This window comes from Pinus tabuliformis, chromosome 1_1 (genome assembly GCF_031772625.1).
Source record: "Pinus tabuliformis cultivar Carrire ecotype Pingquan chromosome 1_1, CPIR1, whole genome shotgun sequence".
Classification (NCBI taxonomy): domain Eukaryota; kingdom Viridiplantae; phylum Streptophyta; class Pinopsida; order Pinales; family Pinaceae; genus Pinus; species Pinus tabuliformis.
This window is the reverse complement of record NC_142297.1, coordinates 445,607,898-445,631,354: the sequence shown is the minus strand read 5'-3', so window position 1 is coordinate 445,631,354 and position 23,457 is coordinate 445,607,898. Positions and strand designations below refer to the sequence as shown.

At 40.7% G+C, this 23,457-nt stretch overlaps 1 protein-coding gene across 2 annotated transcripts in view; it reads right to left on the bottom strand.

The window, feature by feature from the left end:
* The window catches only part of LOC149213655 (protein ORANGE, chloroplastic-like), a 309,867-nt gene that overhangs the window by 170,669 nt on the left and 115,741 nt on the right, over nucleotides 1–23,457 (bottom strand). The gene's annotated exons all lie outside the window — the stretch shown is intronic.

The window sequence follows — 23,457 nt, the reverse complement described above, 5'->3', positions numbered from 1 at the left end:
GTAAATAGACATTGAAAGTTAATAAAAAGTACATCACCAGCCGCAGCAGAGGAAAAAAGAAAGTGGGCTATGACTCCACAAGAGGGGAAAAACAAGGGGGCTTTGTACGCTAAGGAAGGGACCTTAGTAAAGGGGCTAGCCCAAAGTCTTATAAAACCTAATTATATACTTATTATTAGTTAATTATGGTTTAATTAAGCCTTAAGGGGATCGACGCATGAAGGGAAACGTGACCCCTTCTTATGATGCAATTAACGTTATTGCTACCCCATTTCAGCCGGGGTACATAGACATTTTTGAAGCACTTTTTCACACCAATGTAAGCCCAAGGTCACAAGTTAAAGCCTTGTAACAACCATGTGAGCTCCTGTGTTAAGCATCCTAGACCTTTTGTCTGGTCAAACCATGGCTTGTCCCTTTGAGTTCATCTCTAGTTCCTTTCATCCTAGATAGGATTGGAGTACCTTGGATGGACTTACTTCAGGACTAGTTTTAGGAGACCCTCCTTATGTAGGGGTAATCACTAGCGTAGGGACCAACCCAGCTCACGTCAAGTGCACCTATGTCTTACCACATGGTTATGAGTATATTGTGCCTATATGTGGCTTTGGCCCTGGTGCAGTATCCCTCAAATATTTCTCAACACAGTAGTCTCATAGCTATCAACTTTTCACATTTCACAAGGCAAATCACATTTCGCAATGCAAGTGGTCCAAAAAGTAAAAAGTCAACTTGGTCCTTTAACCAAAAAAATCTAGCAAGTCCAGTGAAAGGACTCACCGGGCACAAGCTAGACTCTATGGCAACAGTGAGAAAGGGTTGCCACTGTCACCCCAACAACCATCCTCTTGATGCTTAGTAGGATTTCAACCACAAGGGAGGCTTCCCTATGCCACCTACAAGGTATTCAAATACTATGGCTCAAAGTGACTTATTTTGGAGGTCTAAGGATAGGTAGAGGGCTTCGCAAGGCCAAAGATGATCAAGATATTCAAAGCTAGAGTTCAAGCTCTCTAAGGTTAGATGAATGACAAGGCTACTATAAGTTAGGGTTTGAATGATGTTCAATTTTTCGGCATGCAATGGAATAGAGCAGCCATAGAAAGAAACAAGGGCTTCTAATAGAGACTAGGGCTAATGCAAGCAAAAGGGTTTTAGCACTGTTAGATATGTGTAAACAGCAATAAATAGAGACGACATCAGCCCTTCTAGAGTATGCAAGACAACTTATGATGCTAATTTTTTCTTTTATATGGTTTACATAAATTATCCTACAATTTAGAGCGACTCTTGTGCAATAAAATGACACTTTACACATAAATATGCTCTTAAAAACCCGGCGGCTGCCGTAGTTGTCTAGAAGAGAGAGATAGTTTGAGGAAATTTAATTTAATTTTAAGGTTGATCAACACACTTCTAGACCAGTGCCTTAACCTACAAGGTAAAATGGAGTGTTAATGGAGCTAAATGTCAAGGAAGAACCTTGATGGAGTAAGGGGGAATGTTCTAAGGCATCCACTTGTAAAACCCTAGTTACTATTCTTGTGAGGGGAGAAATTAATTATAAGTCTGCACACTAGGAGTTTCCTTACACGCTATTAAGAACACAATTCTACATGCAATAATGAAGCAAAGTTTCACCAATGATAAGTATTTAAACATGAAACAATAGAAACCTTCCTTAAAACGTTTACTGCATGCAAAATATCAAAACTCAGCAAAAAAACTTCAAAAAAAATCCACAATAGCTCTTCCTTCTAGTGTTGCACTTATTGTGATAATATCGCCAAAACTCAGCAATAATATCGGTAGTAATTATCGTGATAATTTTGTTGGAAAATGCAATATGACAGTTATTAATTCCAGTTTTCCTTAACCTTAATACTTGCTTGTGAACTTTATTATTCTTGTTGTGTTTCTTTATTAGATATTTTTCATCAAACAAATATCAAGAGCAGAATAGTAAAGACAATGGACACAAAAATTAGGCTCCAAGCCAGGGCAAAACCCCTCCAAGGGGAAAACTCGGAAAACTCTTCTCTTCTTATAGAATCTACTTCAAATAAGACAACAAAGACCCAAACCCTAGACCAAATGTTCCTCCAAGTACCAAGTCAACCCTTTCAAGAGAATCAGATCAACTTCGACCACAAGTTTGACCCTGCAACTTCCGCCCTATAGTTGCTGCAGAAACCTTGAACTAACTTCTTCAAGAGATCCTTCCCTGAGCAAGATAGATCCTCCCAAGGTCAATGAGGTCAAGGCAAAATATTCCTTCTCCCAACAACTTGATACTGCAACTCGTCCTACTGCAACTTGGACCTGCAATTTTGGCCTCCTTTGCAGCTGCAAAAATCCTAGAATTTCACACATGTGAGAGAGAAAGTGCCCAAAAACAATATTTCTTCCTTCTTTTCTCCTTCTAGACCTTCTCTCTTCTTTTCTTCTTTCTTCCCAGCTAGAGATCGAACTCCTTTCATGAGATCGAACTTGTGAGTGAGTGTGTCTCAAATGAGGTCGAACAACTTGTATTTATAGCCTTTCCAAGGGGTCAAATTCCCTCCTTTAGGCCGACTTGACGCTGTCAAGGCCGTCTTGTACTTTGGAGGTTTCCAGGACCTTCTAGACTCAAAATAAATTCTTGTACAAGATATATTTGCCCGGAAGGGTCTTATAAACATGATGTTGACTCTCTTGATTCATGACAATAAATCCTATGACCTAACAAACCCTAGAAGCATGAAGAACATGCTTTTACCTAGAAGACCATCAATAAAGAGCATGAAACCCATGCTTTAAAATAATAACTTTTTCTTTTCTTCTTTTGTTTGTTACATAAGATACATATTGAAATGAGTACAACAACAATTATGAAGACCGAAACTAGTTACATTTCCAACACTCCCTCTTAACTAGGGAGGTATTCATAATTGTACAACCAGTACAACATCATTCTCAAACTGAAGAGTTATCATAAGAAGAGTTGGATTGATAATCCAACTGTAAGCATCATCATTATGACCAACACTGTCTCTGAGGCCTAACTAGACAAGCTCTACTTCATTTAAGAGCATTATGCTGGGAGGCTTTACGTGTGATAATGCACTACCTCTACAAGGCACATACCCCATCTGGATGTTCACAAGGTATGTCCTTTTAGGACTATTCTTATCTTGGATTTCCATTCCTAAATCCTCAAAGAATATCAGTCCTCTTCGACCACTCTTATCTTGGATACATGTCCCATCCTCAAAGAGTGTTGGTACCTTTCCTTTCTTTGATTCTTTATCCTCAAGGAAACCACAAATGCTTATACAATCCTCCACCATTCTCTCTTCATGGCCTTAATTTAGACTTACGGCTATTAGTCCTAGTCAAGTATATGACACATGAAGAAGAGAATGCACATGTGATGTCCAACATCACTCCCTCTCAATTAGAGAGGATATCTCTATTCTCCTTTTCATTAGAGAATAGATCCCTACTCTTATTCAAGGAGCTTTCTTTGCTCCCTCTCAAAAATATAGAAGATTCTAGACTTTCATTCAATTTTAGAAAGCCAGCATCACAAGCCTTGAAGCATGTCTTCACAAGAGTATCAGCTACTTGTTCTTCATAGCTAGATGGCTCCCTCTTTTCTTTGCATCTCTTGTATCGAGCTTGCTTCCTTTCAAGGTATCATGGAACCATCTCCACTCCTCCATCTCGTCACAAGATTCAGGTCATCTCTCTTTTTCATCACTTTCATCTTGTCATCATAGATAAAGGCATTATATTGAGCCTTTCTGAATTTCAAGTTGATCATAGCTCTTGCATGAAAGTGATCTCCCTTGTTGATGTGAAAATTCCTACACTCGAACGAACCCCTATTGCAGCAAATCTGAATCTACTTCACCAACTTGATTTTTAAATTACATTCATCAAGTTATTCTTCTTAATACTGAAGCAAATTACTTCTGCAGCCTATGCTGGAGAAATATCTGAATACAACTCTGGGATGCTCATCTAGCAATCATTTACAGAGAAAATACTAGCGGAAAATCTGAGTGAGTTTTACCTCACTTCACTCGGCAGAATTTCGGCTGATCCAGCACAAGACTGGCTAACCCCGACTATTTCTGCGTCAGCCTTGCGTCACCTTCTCTGCCCTCTACGTCAGCTCTCTTGGATCTTCCGGTGGTTTGCGGCGTTCCGGCAGTTCCCGGCAATTCCGACAGTTCTGGATTCTGCGTGACAGGCAGTTTTTCTGCTCTGCGCTGGCCCTTCTAGCTCTGCGTCAGGACTATGTGGGCCCAGATTGGCCCAGCGTCAGCTTTTCCTGGCTACTGTGCTACCTCTCTGCAAGCTCTCTCCGCCTCTCTGTTAGTATTCTCCGGAAACTCCTTCCGGATTCTCACTGCCCCTCTGTTGCTGAATGATCACTTAGTTCGAATTTCTTAGCTTCCTAGTCTTGGAAATCGAACTCTAGATCATTTCTCTCTCTCTCTCTCTCTCTCTCTGTTTCCAAATGAACCCCAAGCCTCCTTTTTATACTTTTCTTGTTGAGTCTTCAACAGCCGAGATTAAGTTTCTAATCAACGGCTAAGATTAAAACACGACTTGATCTTCCTTCTAAATCATTCTCAGCCATATTTTGATTAATACCCATTAATATTTTAATTTCCCTAAGTTTAGGCTTAGGGACCCCATTAAAAATATTAATTATTTAATAAAATACAATCCGGTTGGAATTTCACCAAACAGTTTCTGGGTTCTTTAGAACTCATGTGTCTTAACCTCTCCACCAATTTTCAAGGCTAGAGCACTTCTGATGCTACCAAAAACTAACACTCCCTCTTAGCGAGGAAAGTGCTCCACCAACAATGTCCACCTGCATCTTTCTCTATTTCTGAAGCACCTCCTTTATGCATTGTTGTTGCCACCAACACTGTGTTGTTGTTGCTATTGCACTGCTGCCCATGACACTGCCACTGCCACTACTGCATCTGTACTATATCTCCCTCTCAAATGTTGCATCTGATATGCTGCTAGCACTGCCACTGCTAACACTGCATCCGTACTGCAACTCAGTTGTTGAGAGGAGCAACTGAAAAATATCCAAAATTAGTTGAACTTAATTGTGTTCAACATAATACAATGAATGTTGGAATCTGACTATTGTTGGTTCTGACCCTCTAAATCTTTTGCGCTGCTACTGACTTCTACATTGTGCCAACTGCACTGTTGCGAACCTTGCTCTGCATTGATCAGCCTCTTGTCCAAAGCCACTACATCTGTCCTCCAAACACTCCACAGCATCATCTAACACTAAGTCCATCTTGCTACTGTTGAATCTTGGGCTCCTGTAGCAAGGAATTGATCCAAGAGGTGGACTCCTCAAGGATCCTACCCACATGTAGTCCTCCCGACTACAACTCAATATAGCCCCATCTCCTTCCTAGAGATGCATGGGCACTCATGGCAAACTCATCCTCGTCAATCTTTTCTGAAGCAGGCTTAGGATCATGTTTCTCATCCTTATCCTTTTTCTTCAAATGACACTGGGATGCATAGTGGCCCATCTCGCCACAACTGAAACAATTCACCTTCGAAATGTCCTTCTTTCGCTTCGGCTTTTGCTGTCCCTTCGATGTTAGAGTTGCGTTCTCCTCCTCCTCCTTCGTCTTTGTGCCACTCCCACTGCTGCCACTAAGGATGTCCTTCACTAGGTCCCTCCTTAACTCCTCCTATTGAAGAGTCAACCACATCTCCTCTAGTGAAGGTAGTTTCTCTCTACCCAATATGCTTTGGACAAAAACTTGTCATTCATCTGAGACTCCATTCAGGGCTATCCTCACCATCGCGATTGGTTGAGGTGTGGGCCCCACTGCAGCAAGTTGGTCTCTAGTGTCTTGAAGACACTGAAGATAGAGGTTCACCCCTTCTTCTTTCTCCATGAAAGTCTGTTGCAACTTTTGCTCTAGGAACATCTTCTGTTGTTCAGAAGAGCCTTCATATAGAGAAGACAAGGCTTCCAACATCTCTTGGGCTGTATCCTTGACATGCAAGTGTGAGACCACATGATCTCGAACTCCATCGAGAATGAGCCTCTTTGTCTTCCCCTGCTCAGCTTTGTACTTCATTTGATCATTGTCAGCAGGAACAACTACAACACTTTTAACGTAGGCCTCGAGATCATATTCCTCCAGAATAGCTAAGATTCTGGTCTTCCATATGACATAGTTGGAGGCTCCGTCCAACCTGTCCTGATCTCTGAGCCCATGCGATGCCATCTCACCCAACTATCAAGCTGACTCCTCTAGTCACTGCTTAGCACTACTCAGCAAGTGAGAAATTCTAACTTTTTGGCGGAAAGTTCTCTGAGGAGAAAATTCCCCTTCTACGTTTCTTCGTTCTTTTCCAACGGATTTCTGCCCCGACAAAAACTATGCCTTTCAAGCACTGCATTGAGGCTCTGTGTCACTCCCTCTGCCTCTGCAAACTCACGAACTGGAAATCGTACCTCTATCGTCTCACTCAGAGAGATATTTCCTCAGATCTGCTTCGTGGAAAGGACTACGCAATCCCTTCAAGGGGATTCGAATTGTTGCCCAAATGCAGCTTTAATCAATGCTCTGATTCCATGCGAAAATTCCGACACTTGAAGGAACCCCTACTGCAGCAACTGTGAATCTACATCACCTACTTGATTTTTAAATTACATTCAACAAATTATTTTTCTGAATACTGAAGCAACTTACTTCTGCAGCATACACTGATTAAATATTTGATCTCATAAAACAGAAAATAGAGCAAAGAACAAGATACATAGGACACACTTATTTTTGGACACAATAATCCCCAAAAAAACCCAATGCAGGAAAATCGGTGCAGCAATTCTGAGGGTTTATTATTATGCAGGAGAAATATCTGAATACAGCTCTAGGATGCTCATCTAACAATCCTTTACAGAGAAAATACTAGTGGAAAATCTTAATGAGTTTTACCTCACTTCACTAGGCATAATTCTGATTGATCTGGCACAAGACTGGCTAACCCCGGCTATTTCTGTGTTGGCTTTGCATCAGCCTTTTGTCACCTTCTTTGCCCTCTGCGTCAACTCTCCCGACAGTTCACGCCAATTCTGGCAGTTTCCGGTAGTTCCGGCAGTTCCTGACGGTTATGGATTTTACGTGACAGGCAGCTTTTCTACTCTGCGCTGGCTCTTCTGGCTCTGCATCAGAACTGCGTGGGCCTAGATTGGCCCAATGTCAGCTTTTCTGTCAGTATTCTCCAGAAAGTCCTTCTAGATTCTCACTACACCTTTGCTGCTGAATGATCACTTAGTTCGAATTTCTCAGTTTCCTAGCCCCAGAAATCGAACTCTAGATCAATTCTCTCTCTCTCTCTCTCTCTCTATTTCCAAATGAACCCCAAGCCTCCTTTTTATACTTTTTCTATTGAGTCTTTAACAGTTGAGATTAAGTCTCTAATCAACGGCTAAGATTAAAACATGACTTGGTCCGCCTTCTAGATCATTCTCATCCATATTTTGATTAATACATGTTGTCGCACAAAGTGTCTAGGCACCGCGACAACGCTCAAAGTAAGGGCTATCACTATTGATCCTTACTCACTCCGTTTAGACTCTCTCCTAGGCAAGTCAAGGGCGTAATCCTTGAGGTAAATGGATGAGAAAGCCTATGGAACACGGGCTCTAGGAGATATTAATGATGGACAACTTGACGAATGTAAGTGGGTCTTGATTAACTCAAATGAATAGATTAAACGCTAATGTAACCAAGACACGGCCACAAGATATAAATAATTATAGACCAATGCCTTTAATATTTGAATTAACCATCGACTAAATAAAATAAGTTATCCAGAACAATTTTCCAATATGTGACGAATAATGACAATCATGTAAACGCCCAAAACTTTAACATGCAAGAGATTCCAGATTTAAAATGATTTTCATTAACTGCCCAGATCTAGATTCAATTAACTTTCTCCAACAATCCATATGATTTAAAATGTTTGTCGCACCATGACCATAGAAAAACCAAGGAATTTTAGATAAACAGTTTAATTATTCCTTAGACGAATGCTTTAATGTGAAAGATGAATAAATCAAAGGGGAAATGAATCGAATTTTTAATGGGCCGTAGGCCATATTAAAAATTTATAATGTTTAAGCGTAATTCCTTTAATTTACTTTAGTTTATTTCATTTTTAGTATTTTTATGATTTTAGAAATTTTTATGATTTTTTTTTTAATGTTGTAAAAAAAAAAATTAAGATCAAAATATAAAAAAACATCAAATGTCATAAAAAAGACTTTTTTGATTTTTTAGAATTTTCTAATGTTTTGGATTACTAAATGTTTTAGATTTTTAAGTTTTAGAATTTTAAAAAATAAAATCATAAATTACAAAAAAAATAAAAATAAAATGAAAACGGATCAAGTCAAAATCAAAAAAAAATTAAAAACAAAATCGACTTGTTAAAAATAAAAAATAAAATACAACCCTAACTTTTAAAACATGCAAACAAAAGAAAGTTATGGAGAAAGTCGTATTTCTCTATTGTGTGCAGGACGACGGTAGTGGAGACTGCGAGAAGGGAGAGCAGGGAGGCACGGGATTGTGGGTCTACTTTCAGGTAATGAAGACTACGAGAGAAGAGGATAGCAGCGGACAGGAAATGAATGCGATGAGAGAGGGAAATGGACAGTAGCGAGGAGGACTCGCGGATTTGTGGGCAGCGGATTGAAGAGCTACAGCTGCAGGTCGAGGAGCGGAAGGATGGTTGCTTGAGGGTTCTGAGCAACAAATAAGAGGGGTAAGCGATGGAAGGAGCGAAACTGTTGTTGCGGGTTGATGGGGAAGTAGCGGATGAGGGCTTAAGCAACACGCAAATGGACGGAGATGGGATGAGGGTTGGCAGCGATGGTGAGAGCAACGAAGGAGGAGCTGCAAGTTTAGAGACAGCGTTGGCAACGGACAGGAGCGAGGTATGGAGTGCGAAAAAGGGAGCAGCCTAAAAAAAATGCGACAAATACGTGGGTGAAGAGATCAGCGAATAAGGGAAGCTACAGCAGCGTTTGGATGGCTTATGGAATGAAAACTTGTGCAGACAGAGAAGAGGACGAGCTGAGGGTTTAGGCAACATGGGAGGAATGGAGGACTGCAGATCTGTAGTTGCACCTTTTCCTACAAATATCTAAAATTTCTTCAGCAAGATTGCGAAACTAAAACCCAGGAAGCAACAAAAACCCAGAAATTTCCCAAAAAAAAAAATTGTTCGAAATTTTCTTTCTAGATCTTAAGAATTTTTTAGAAAATATGAAACCCTTCAAATGTAAAACCCCTATAAGATTTTTTCCAGATTTAAAATAAAAAATTTAAACCCTTGACTGCAAAATTTGGATGGAATCCTTGTAAAAATGATGTTGATGAACCCCTGAGATCCAGATCTTACCCTCCAGGGCTTAGATATGGACTTTATACATATTTCTCCTTCAGATCTGTAGCCGCAAGACAACAAGAAACACCAAAACGATATATACAATGACCCAAAAAACTAAAACTAGAAAGCCCAAGTCAGAAAACAAAAAATAATTACAGATCTATGTACATGAACGGCAAATCTGCCAAGATCTAGGGAGTGTGAGTCCAACTCTGCTCCCAGATCTAATAATCTGAGGCTCTCAACAGCTAGCTCTATCGATTTAGCACAAAAAAAAAAAAATGACGTTTTCAAAGTTTAAAGGAGGTGTTGAGCTTAAAACCCTTCATGCATCACCCATAAAAAATATCTTATGATAAGCCTAGGATCAAATTAAGTTGGGCTCTTCAGAAAACACGGATCAGGAGTTGGCTGGTCCAACTGAAACTTCCCCGAACGTCCGATGATCTAACAATCAAGAATTTCCTGCAAAACACAATTCAACCATCAACATAGAGCGAGAAAACAATAATAAAATTCAGATAAATAGAGATACCTGCTATTATATTCGAAACTTAAATTATCATTCAAACCCCTGCGACTGAGCAAGATACCTGTACTCAAATCATTGTTCAGAAAGCTATCATCAAAAGCTAAAAAGAAATTTATGCATGAAAATGACACATCTTACAATATTTCCACGAAGAGTAACACCAACAAAAATTAACCCCAAGGTCTTTCTTTATTGCTCATAAAAAAATTACAAGAGAGCTTTTCGCTTAGCACGCGATCAAAAGATCGGATCTACTGACTGACAAATGACATATTTAAAGATAAATCCTCCAACAATTGTTTCAAGTGATCCTTGTCAAAGCAATCTCGACCATTGATGACAATCAAAATTCCTTTTAATCTCATCCGTCGAAATTTTAAATTCTTGAGGAAATTCGAATTTTTCAATTAAATGCATTTTAATTAATTCAAAAATTAAATTTTTTAATTAATTTCCTCAAACTTTTGACTTTGACTTAACCCCAGGGACCAAAGGTTGAAAATTTAGCAAAATAATTAATTTGCCTTAGTCCTTGGACCTCTTAAAATTTAATTTTTAAGGACAGACGAATTTTTCCTTCGAAGAATTTAAATTTACCTAGGACCTAGAATTAATCAAATTTCTGGCTTAGGATTTTAATTAATTTTGGCCAGAAAATTTAATTAATTAACCTATGAGGGGATAAATTATTTTTCCAACCCTCTAGCCACTTTACATCATGATTTTTACATTTTTTACAGCTCAAGGTGGAAAACCCCTTTGCAAAAGACCCTCACAGACTACCCAATTCTGCGACACAAATATAATCCAGCAGACCAAGCAATTTGTAATAAAATAATCTAACCAAATAGTTAGAATTATTCCCAAATCACTTTTACATAGACTCGATCTAGAACACTAGGACTCCCCTAAGATCCCAGTGACAAAATCCATTCCGGCTTTGGGGTAAGGTTGAAGAAAAGCTCTGCCGACCATCCAAGAATGGATCAGTGAGACAAAAAACCTCCCGGAATGTAAATTGTCACCAGAAAAGTAGGTTTACCTAAGTAATTACATACATGACACGAATCCGTTGAGATTATTTACATTATACACATGCAGAAAGGGTTTACATTATAAGATGATGATCAAGCTGATGATGATAGCTGGACAACACGAAAACATCGATCAGGCACTATCCCTTTTGCGAAAAAAGGGGGTGTACCACTATGGGTCATTGACACGTAGTGGTCAACAATACCCATTAATATTTTAATTTCCCTAAGTTTAGACTTAGGGACCCTATTAAAAATCTTAATATAATCTGGGTGGAATTTCACCAAATGGTTTCTGGGTTCTTTAGAACTCATGTGCCTTAATAACCTCTCCACCAATTTCAAGGCTAGAGCACTTTTGATGCTACCAAAGACTAACAGTTGACCTTCAAGTTATCTTCTCGCACTGCTACATTTCAATCCCAAGACGAATGCATCTTGACCTTTCAATTGTCAGGTATCCTATGTTGAGCTTCCCTCAACATTCTTCATATATTCCTGCAATATACTTCCAAGTAGAAAAATAATATGATAACCAGATAACCAACAAAAATTATTAGTATTAGACTTACCTCATCACGATGACCTTCTCATTAAAGCACCAACATCCCCATCGTCCATCTCCGCATAAATCTTCATTCATGCATTAGAGTGCTTAAGGATCGACCTTGATTACCAAGTTAGAACTTTCTCTTTCGGAGAATGCACTGGATGTTAACCATTATTCTACATAGTCTAGAGAAAGTCTTAATTCTTTATTTAACCTTGAGTAAGTCAAATTCTTCCTTTATCATACAGAGCATGTTACAAGATTCTGCACCTATGAATCTTATCGAAGAGTTACCTTCAATATGCATTACTATGCTTCTTCTTCCATCATCTAGATATATGTCTCATAATGATCCTGCAACCTGACCCATTGCATTCCTCTGTCCCTTTAAAAGTATTGTTTCCACACTATATGGAAAGTATACTTAACCTTGTCATAATGCTTCTTCCAAGAACCTTACCAAAAATTATGGTTCTTACAGGACCATGAAGATCCATCATAGCAGGATGACTGTCTCTAACATAATAGATAATGCTTGGATGAACAAGATGCAAAATGGTCTATCTATCTATCTTTAAAAACTAGATGATTTCTACGAAGCAACTTACCAAGTAAACTCTAAAAATGCTCCTATCACATGCTTTCTTCTATGATGCTATACAAAATAAAGACTCTTAAAGAGTAAACAAAAAAGCATGTCATGCAAAGGAAAGACCAACTTCCCAAAGAACATGACAAAGAGGATACCTTCTTCAATAGTAAAGGTCCTTGACATCTTGTTTCTTCAGCTTCTTCTCAGGTTCTCCCATTTCTTCAACTATGTGAGCCTCGCCTCTTTCCTTCCTTTTGTTGTTTTGGAAGCTAGGACAGTCCCTCTTAAAGTGTTCAAACTCATTGCATTTAGAGCATTGAACCTTGGACATATCTTTCTTTTTGGACTTCGCAAACTTTCCCTTTTTTCACTGTTTGACTTTAGCAAAAAATGCTTGAGATTGTTCCTCTGATCCAGTGTCATCCTTTGCATTGATCCTAGTTTCTTCCAAATGCACTGAGATGACAACTCATCAAAAGGGGTTGAATCTTTCTTGGAGTAGATGCTTGTTGCAAAGTTGCTCCATTCTGGTGGCAATACATTCAATACATAGATGGTCATCTCAAAATTAGAAATTGTCTCTCCAAGCCCCTGCAAGTGATCTCTTAATTGAGAGATCTTCATTAGAAAGGATGTCATGTCCTTATCCTTCGATTTATTCATTTTATATAGCTTATTCCTCAAAGACATCTTTTGTCCTGACGTACTTACAGAGTACAAATTCAATAGCTTGTCATACATACCCTTAGAAGTTTTCAAATTTGCAACAAATGGAACGAGAGGATCCTTAATGGATTCAACTATTATCCTTTATGCCCTTACTTCTCCTTTCTTGTACTTTGCTAGTTCTTGAATCTTGTCTTTGCTAGGTTTGGTAATTTCACCAGTAACATATTCCATTACCTCATGTTCTGTAAGTGCCAAGTCAATCATTTTCTTCCATGCTAGGAAATTTGATGAACCAATGAGCTTATTGCTTTCCTTGAAGAAAGAACCCATACGACCTGTAGTTCCAAACATAAAGTAATAATATGATACTTACTTGATGATCAAGAGTATTCCCTTTTATGATGTCTCCAACTACCTTGAGGTTTTCAAGATCTTCAAGGAGACTTCAATGATGGCTTTTCAAAAATGATGATACCAAAATCCTTGGATGCTTCCTTCAGGGAAGTCTTCCAATGAGCCTTGTTACACTCATCTTGTCAAAGTTTTGAGGAAGAAAATGTACCTATTTTTTTAAAGGATCGAGATCATCAGCCATCAACATTATGTCTCATTATAAATGTTGATTTCTGGTAGCATCAAATGTTCTCTAAGTCGCAAATTTTGTAGGGAAGCTTGGGCACATGTATTCCAAAGAACCCAGAAAGCGTTTTGGGAAATTCCACTCGGACACAGTTTTATTAAAACAATTAATTATTTTTAATGGGTCCTAATTTTCAAGATCTTCAAGGAGACTTCAATGATGGCTTTTCAAAAATGATGATACCAAAATCCTTTGATGCTTCCTTCAGGGAAGTCTTCCAATGAGCCTTGTTACACTCATCTTGTCAAAGTTTTGAGGAAGAAAATGTACCTATTTTTTTAAAGGATCGAGATCATCAGCCATCAACATTATGTCTCATTATAAATGTTGATTTCTGGTAGCATCAAATGTTCTCTAAGTCGCAAATTTTGTAGGGAGGCTTGGGCACATGTATTCCAAAGAACCCAGAAAGCGTTTTGGGAAATTCCACTCGGACACAGTTTTATTAAAATAATTAATTATTTTTAATGGGTCCTAAGTCTAAACTTAGGAAATTAAAATAATTAATGGGTAATAATCTAACTGTGGGTGTAACTTCTAGAAGAAGACGAGGATCAAGTAGAAATGATCTTAACCATTGATTAGCTTTTAATCTAGGTCGTTGAATGTCAACGAGAAGATTATTTAAGGAGGCTTGAGGTTCATTTGGGAGATACACTGAGAGAGTTCAGAAAATCGAATTTCTGAAGCAAAGCAGCTGCCAGAGAGAGATTTGAAGTGAGCTTTTATAGTGAGGGGCAGGGATAATATCTAAAGGGAATTCTTCCCGATCTGAGAATACTCAACAGAGAAGACAAAGGGAGATCCAGTGGTGGCAGCGCAAACCTAGAGAAGCTGACCCAAAGCTACACAGGGCCACGCAGAGGCGACGTAGGCTGACGCAGAGGCAGCACAGAAGCCAAAAGGAAGTCTGAAAATTTGCTGGGAGGTAGATTACTGTGGCTAGATTCCAGGGTGTGAGACCGAGAGAGCAAAAGTCTGATTTTCAGAGGTAAATCGAGCAACCGATTAGAGTGACACTTGGTTGACGCAGACATAGCACAGAGGCAGCCAGGGACTGTTCACTCAAGGGTTGGATCAGCAAGGACTTCCAATGATAGAGTGAGGTAATCTCACAAATTTCTCTGTCAGTGACATTCTCTGTAACTGGATTGCCGGAAGGGCATCCAGCGATTGTATTCAGATTTACTATTGCATAATAATAAAACCCTCAGATCCACTACATCGGTTTTCCTGCATTGGGTTTTTCCAGGGACATTTATCCAAAAATAACGGTGTTATTGTGTTGTATTTTCTTTCTTGCTCAATTTCTTGTTTTCGCATATAATTTAATTAAGTGAAGGTTGTAGTGTATGTATTTCGATATTTGTTGTAGGAAACTGCAAGTAATTTGTTTATATGAATTTAACAAATAGGAGAAATATCATCAGTTGTTGCAGTAGGGATTTCGGTTTAGGAATTTTCACATGGTATCAGAGGACTGTAGGTGGAACAAGAAGAGCAGTGCCAGAGAACCCAGCGCTGAGCAGAAAAGGAGATCGAATAGCTGCAGGAGGCAACAGTTCGAATGCCCAGAGGGATTGGGCAGTCCAAGCCAAGAGGGCTAAATTTTCGAGGAAAGTCTCTCTCTGAGTGAGTCGAAATTTTGTCGTGCCAGAGGGAGCAGCGCAAAGCCTCAGCGTGAGGAAAGAGCTGGTGGGACACAATTTTTCTGCAAGCAGTTTGCTGGGCAAAAAACAGTCAGAAGGGAGAGGAGAAGCACAGTCAAGGATTTTTTCCTCAGTAGACTTCCCGCCAAGAAGTCTGTTTTCTTATTGCCTAAGCAGCAGCAGTAAGAAATAGAGAGGAGTAGTTCAACATTTTTCATCGCGGAGATGGTAGCCAGTGGGTTAAAAGATCAGGACAGGTTGGATGGGACATCCAACTATGTGATCTGGAAGGCAAGGATGTCATGCCTTCTAGATGAGCATTTTTTGAACACCTATGTTGACAGCGTGGTGGCTAAGCCCGCAGATCCATATCAGTTGAAGAAGTACAAGGGAGAAATGGCGAAGGTAAAGAGAATGATCCTCGATGGAGTGAAGGATCATGTGGTCCGTCACATCGCTAACAGAGGGACTGCTAAGGAGATGTGGGATGCGTTGTCTACGTTGTATCAAGGATCTTCCGAGCAGCGAAAGATCCACTTGGAGCAGAAGTTGCGATCTATGCAAATGCAGAAAGGGAAACGTATTGATACGTTCCTTGCGAAGCTTCAAGAGACCTAGGACAAGTTAGCAGCTATGAGGTCGACACCTCAAGGATCCGAGATGGTTAGACTTGCCCTCAATTCAGTCTCAAAAGAGTGACAAGTCTTTGCCCACAGTATCTTGGGCAAGGCGACTTTGCCAAATTGGGATGAGATGTGGGCAGCTCTTAAGCAAGAGCAGCTGACGAGAGACTTGGTCAAGTGTAAGCTTGATGGAAGTAGCAGCAGTGGGTCGAAGCCCAAGGAGGAGGAAGAGAATGCAGCCCTTGCATCCAAGGGGCAATAGGAGCAGCGGGTGCAAAAGAAGGACGTCTTGAAGATCAAATGCTTCAGGTGTGATGAAATGGGTCACTACACAACACAGTGTCCTCTCAAGAAAAAGGCCAAAGATGAGAAGCACAATCCGAGGGCACCCGCAAAGATCGAGGAAGAGGAGTTCGCCATGACAGCTAAGATACCTCCAAGAGGGAGGTGGGCTGATTTGGAGTTGTAATTCGAAAGAGCTAGAGATGGGCAGTATCCTTGAGGAGCCCACCTCTAGGATCAATACCTTGCTACAAGAGCCCAAATCAGTAGTAATAGGATCGACTAAGTTTCAGATGGTGCAGAGGAGTGTTGGAGTGACAAATGCAGTGGCTAGAACACCAACTCTGAGCAGTGTAGTGTAGAGTTGAAGCAGTGCAGGGAGGCACAATGTAGTAGCAGCAGCAGTGCAATGGCTTCAGAGGGATAGCGTGGGACTAGCAGCAGTCAGATCTTCAGCATCGAGATGCATTTATGTTGAACACTTATTCATATTTTGGGATTTTTTTCATTCTTGATGCAGTAGCAGCAGCAGTTTGCAGTGCAGGGGCAGTTGGCAATGGCAGTCACCTTAGACCACTGTCACCTTAGTTAAGGCTCCCTTCTATTTACAGAGTTTCACTGATGGGAGGAGACTCGGTATATTATGGAGTCACTGATGAAGGATAAGTCAATGAAATGATGTGGAGTGACCCTAATAATCCCTTTCCTGGAAGAGTTAGAAGGATAAGGCTTGCTTGCTTTCTAAGCAAGGTACAATGTCTTCTAGGGAAAGGAAGGGAGGATTTAAGGGTTAGGTTTATGGGATATGACTTATGAAGGAACTTCCCAATCCCTAAAATCCTTATTGTAATTGGTATCCCGGATGGTTCTTGAAGAATTGTCTTTTCAAAGGAATGGGACCACATGAGACCAAGTGGACCCGATCTAGGATAGGAGGAATGAGTATGGCAACCAATGATGTTCTTACCCTAGACAAGGTGGGGAAAGGATCAAAGAAAGAATTTTCACTTGAAGGTGTTGATTTGATCTTATGAGGCACTAGCCTTGGGGATGCTAAGGCAAAGTTTGATCCCGGAGCTAGGGCTTGGCTTTTCTCCCAACTCCATCGTCGGAATGGCTTCAAAATTGGAGGAGACCTTGAGGAAACACCAGCGCAAGAGACCCTAAGAGATCAAACTTTTTGGAGGGCTAGCTTGTCGGGAAATTGATGCCCTAGGTGCCCCAACTTGGCTAGACCTGAATGAAGGTGAAAGGATGTGATTTTTGGTGACCACCTCTTGGTAGATCAGTGCCTTAGTCTTGGGAGAATGGAGTCTATGATGAAATATGAGTAGGATTCTTGATTCTTAGTCAAGGAGGCCTCAAGACCACTTTGCTAGCCTTCTAGGTCAAGGAGAAGCAATCTTGCAGCTTTTATACTTCGATGTGCAAAGGAGATGGCTTATCAAGGTCAAATTCTTTGATAGAATTACCCCTAGGAGATTTCGTTCACATTACATGGCCCATACATTGAGAGATGCTATAATAGAGACAAAATTCCACAATTTTAAGCAGTAAATGCATGCAGCAATTAGCCCTAGAAATAGCGAAAATCCCAATCCAATGTATATGACAAAGTAAAACAAGAATAACATTAAAAGCATGTACTTACATGTAACAGAGTATATCCAACCATCCAAAATTGACAAAAGAGAAGCTCCAAGATAAGATAAACCAATATCCACACATCAAAATTCATTCATAAAGCTCCAATTCATACTCTAGAAAAAGTGTGAAATTCTCAAGAGAGAGAAGTGATCCAATCTCAAGCAATGATGAGCAAATGAACTCACCTCACTTGTATTTATACACAAATTAGGAATTTGAATTAGCCTCCTTAACCTACAAAAGCCTCAAAAATAAAATAATGTTCTAATAATTCAACTTTTGGTGACAAGCCCACAAAACTAGCTCATAAATGAAAGATTCAGCTTCTCAAGAGGTCAAATAATAATCTATCCATGTTGTAGGGCCCTCTAAGAGGCCTAATAAAGTCCATGGGAGCCACAATGAAGAGTAGGACCCTCAAAAGAAATGGAGAAGGGTTGGACTCTTGTCATAACCTGTGGTGCTCCAAATGACGTGTGGGCACACAAGTGTCCTCATGGGTCTCCAAACAAATCGAAGATGCCTGTAGATCGCCTGCAAGGGTTAAGATGATAGTATAGGTGAAAGAAAGAAAGAAATTATTTTAACGTCCACGAGGCTAAAGATAGCCTATGGGACAGATTGCTTCTTCATCTGCTTGATGTATTCGGCCCTTTTTTTGTGAAGCTTCACAACAAATGCTCCCGTCTTCTCGACAAACCCCTCGTTAAATAGATTATCCCAAGAGCTAGCTGCCAGCGTATCTGCATAACTTTCCCTGTTGTCTTTGAAGGCCTCACATTCTAAAATGAAATGTTTTTCTGTTTCCACTTTTCCGGAAGAACAAAAAATGCATACCCTGTCCTCCCACACTTCCTTTGGCCTTTTCCAGCGCCCTGTTTCACAACGGAGTTGATGAGAATTAGTCCTTATGGATCATCTACCAAGTGTATGGTGCAAAACTGGCGCCAACTGGGCATGATGGATCAGGTGCATCGTCCTCATCCAATAAGTGAACCACGAGCAATCTTTGAATGGCTTTGGGGATCCATGGAGTGTTGTCTATTGTTGTGGAGACCCATGGCTCTCAATGCACACCCTACAAGTGCCAATGTAGCCCTATCAAGGATTAGAACCCCATATAGGGAGACTAAACCCAAATTCGAGACCATCTGCAATCCTGCATAAGATTCAATGTGTTCCCTAGCCTTCCAATACAACAAGTCATTAGAGAAATCGAGTAAATGAGCTTACCAAATCATGGACAACAAGTGAGGACTTCATAATGGCCTGCCCTTCCATAATGGGCTTCGAGATGTGCCAATGACTCCTAAACTCCAAATGGGATTAACCAATAATCCTATTCAGTGGTTTCTACCTCCAAAGGGGATAATATAGTCAAGGTACATCCTTCAAAAAGTGGTGGCAGCCCTGGGTCACATGCTGGGGTACAAGGGTAGCTAATAAGAGGGAAGCCCACACTTGGGTTTATAATGTATAGGAGGGAGCAATCGTGGTACATGAGGTGCCTCGGCCTTGATTTTTCCACCCTTCTTTATATGTCTTTTGCCTTTTTACGAATTTCTTTGATTAACCGCTTGGGGCTCAAGGGATAAGAGCATGATGTATAAGATATAGCTATGAATACCCCCTTTTAAGGTGGGGCAGTTCATTGCCCCCCAGGGGTTGGGACAATCATGGGTTCCTATATGGTGAAAGAGGTTCATAGAACCTGTAGGAACCAGGGTGATGGCCATGATGATGGGATAGAGTTCATGTATTGCCTTTTTCCCACATGATAAATGTGTTTTTCTAGGCTATCTTTTGCATTTTGAGGTACATTATCCTATTGAATGTGGCCAGATATGCTTTTATTTTTCTTTTTAGCTACATCAACCTCCGGGCTTCATTCCAAGCCATGACCCAAGGTGTGGGCAAGGGGAAGGGGCATACTAACTCTATGTGGACCGAATGGAGGAATGTGGGCCCAAGTGGGAGAAATGATGAATGGGGTAACAATGAATGGAAAGAGGGTAATATAAGCGGATAAGGGGTAGGGACCACGCAACCAAAATCGAGGTTTCCCATGAAATACCATCCCTGGAGCCAAATGGTCAGTAAAAGAGATCTGACAGGACTAGAATCCAAGGTTAATACCTAAAAGGGGTCTAGGGGACAAGAGCACAGACCTAGCCCATTCTTTCCGCTGAATCCCCTCATTAATCCATGCCCAGAAGTGTCCATGATAAGAAAACTACAATACTCAATTTCCAAATGACAAGGCATACCTTTAGGTTCAGCAAACCCACCTTCAAACATACGATCATGGCAGATGTGCGAGGCACCACATCGCTGGCCCAGGTGGTGGAGAAATGGCACAATGAGTTAGTTGGTGGTTGCAAGGGGCTATTGGCTGCCGGTAGAGGACCATCTTGGAGAAAAAAAAATCTCCTAGGGATATTACCCACAAAATGGTGGGTAACAGAATCAATGGGCACTTCATGGTGGCATGCCCTTCCATAGTGGGTTTTGGCATATACAATTGTCTCCAAGCTCAATAAGGGGTATAACCAAGGACCCTATTAGGTGGTTTCAGCCTTTAAAGGGAGCGGCATGTCCATGGTAGATCCATCAAGTGGAAGGTGGCAAGTGATATAATGATGGAACAGAGTCGGGGTCAAGGGAATGATCCAGGCCACATGTGATGGGATGAAGGTTGTAATGAAGGAAGCCCACACTTGGGTTGCAGGTGTGAAAATTTCTGACACGAAATTCTCCTGCAGTAACTGATTTATTTCTCCTACTTATTTCTCCCAATAAGTTGTTTACAAAACCCTTCAGCAAACATTAAAATAAATTCTACTGCAGTTATCAAATAATAGCATAGAGAAAAATAACAGTGATATGCAAGCACAAGAATTAAGCACATCAACACAATTATTTTTGGACAATTGGCCCCAGAAAAACCCAATGCGGGAAAACCAGTGCAACAAATGAGGATTTATTTATTATTCTTTAGCAACAATCTCTTTACAAGGAATAACTTTGCAATACATAGGGAAACCTTCAAGAAAACACTTGAGATAATTTTCCTCCTCAGCTAGAAGAAATTCTGACACCACAGAGAACCTTTATCTTTTACTGCGTCACCCCTACATCATTTGCATGAGGATTGCGTGAGATCTCGTCCCTGCATGTGTTGTCTCTCATAGCTCTCCCTCTACGTTGTCTCTCTGAAGCACTACATCACCTCCTCCTCAGTCTCTAACTGATGCTAAAACCCTCCTCTTCCTTCACTCTGCAACTCTCCCTCTGAAATCAAAACCTTCTCCTTGAGAATAGATTTCCCACGGGTTATCGAGTATTTGCCCGGTTTGTCTCCAAATGACTCTCAAGTCTTCTCTTATACTTTTCCTGTTGATGAATCAACGGCCGAGATTAAGTCTCTAATCAATGGCTAAGATTAAAATAGACTTGATCTTCGTCTCTTAGAAGCTTCTCACCCATATCTTTACTAATACCCATTAATATTTTTCTTTTCCTAAGTTTAGACTTAGGAACCCATTAAAAGTATTAATTATTTTAATAACTCCTCATCTTGGTGGAATTTCTCCAAAAGATTTATGGGTCTTGGAGATTTCATCTGTTCTAGCCCCTCCACAAAATTTCGGAGCTAGAGCACATCCGATGCTACCCAAAATCAACACTCCCTCTTAGCGAGGAATGTGCTCTAGCAATACTTCACAATAGAAGCATCACACTGATCCATAGCATCGGTCCTCTGTGTTGTTGATGCTCGGCCTACTGCCCCTCACCAACTGCGCTACTACAACCTGTACTGCTGCCCATGACACTGCAACTGTCAATGCTACATCTGTACTGCAGCTCCCTCTGGATGTGTTGCATCATGTTGCCCATAGCACTACCACTGCTAACTGCTACACTGCATCTCCTTATACTATCCGCTTCTACTACTGAAATGGATTCTTCACCATCCTCATCTTCTCCCAGAAATAAACAAACTTTGTTCTTCCTAGAGCCTTGGTGAGGATGTCTGCCACATGTTCTCCTGTTAGGGTGTACCTCAACTGTACTGCCCCTCGTTGGACACAGTCTTAGACGAAGTGACACCTGATATCAATGTGCTTCGACCGATCATGAAAGACTGGATTCTCAGAGAGCTTGATGTAACTCTAGTTATCACACAGAATACAGATCACTTACATCTTTCTCCAGAATAGATTCACAAGCAATTTCCTACACCATATGGATTTGCACGAAGTTGTGCTAGCTGCCATATATTCAGCTTCAACTGAGCTCAGAGCCACAAATTTCTGTTTCCTACTACACCAGGAGGTCATTCCTGATCCAATGTTGAAACAGTACCCAATGGTACTTTTCCGATCTACTAAACTTCTAGCCCAATCTGCGTCAGTGAACCCACTCAGCCTAATGTCATTGCCTTGGGTGTACATTAGTCCATGCTTGATTGTTCTGCGTATATATATGAGAACATGCTTAGCTGCTGCCCAATGCGCCCTCTTTGGTTCCACCATGAACTGATTGAAGGTGTTGACAATGTAACAAATGTCTGGCCTGGTATTGACCAGATACATCAGGGACCCTATGAGTTGCATGTACAAGGTGGGATCGACTTCTTTATCTTCGGATGCATTAATCTTCTTCCAGTTGGTGATCATTGGAGTAGCCATAGGTCTACAGTCCCACATTCTGAACCTTTTCAAAATCTCTATAGCGTATCTCCCTTTTCCAAGGAAAATTTCACCCTTCTACTGCCAAACTTCCAACCCCAAGAAATAATGCATCCATCCCAAATCCTTCATGTCGAATTTTGTGGCTAGGTTCTTTTTGCAATCTTTGATGACCCTGGATGAGCCTGTCAGGAAAAGATCATCCACATATAACACCAGGATTAGAGGCTCATTCTCTACAACAAGATAGTAGAGCTTAGGATTTGCGTCACTCTTGACGAATCCCATCTTCTACAAGTAGCCATCAATTCGGCTGTACCATGCTCTAGGTGGTTGTTTAAGCCCATACAAGGCTTTCTTCAACTTGCATACATGAGATTTTTTTTCATGTGTCTCAAAACCCTCTAGTTGTTCAATGTATACTTCTTCTATCACCCCATTCAAGAACGTTGTCTTGACATCCATCTGGTGAATATCCCACCCCATCTGTTCTGCAAGGGATATCACGAATCTAATAGAAGTATACTTGGCTACTGGGGCGAAAGTTTCTTAGTTTATCCCTTCCTTCTGAGCATACCCTTTAGCCACAAACCTGGCTTTGTATTTTTCCACACTGCCATCTACAGCGTATTCGACTTTGTATAGCCATCTCGAACCTACAACTGACCTGTCCTGAGGCCTAGATACCACTTTCCGGACATCATTGACCATTATGGAACTATATTCCTCCACCATAGCATCTACCCATACTTGATGTTGAACAGCCTCCTGAATACTAGAGGGTTCTCCAACCTGAGCCACCAAGGCTTGGTATTTGTCTAGCTGTCTACGCTCCCTTTTCTCATTCCTAGGCGCATCAACAAAATTCTCTGCATCTCATAGTATCTGTCGAAGTTCCCGACTCATTCTACCACTAATAGTGGGTATATCTATCTGCTCCTCCTCTTCCTGAGACTCCACTGGTTGTGATACCTCTGGAGGTTTGCCTTTAGGAGAAATACTGGCGCTAGTTTCTGCTGGACGAAGTGGTTGGACCAACGGATCATCCTTTGACTGCTCTTCGGAAGGCATTTCTTGAGATTTCCTAAAAGCTCTGTC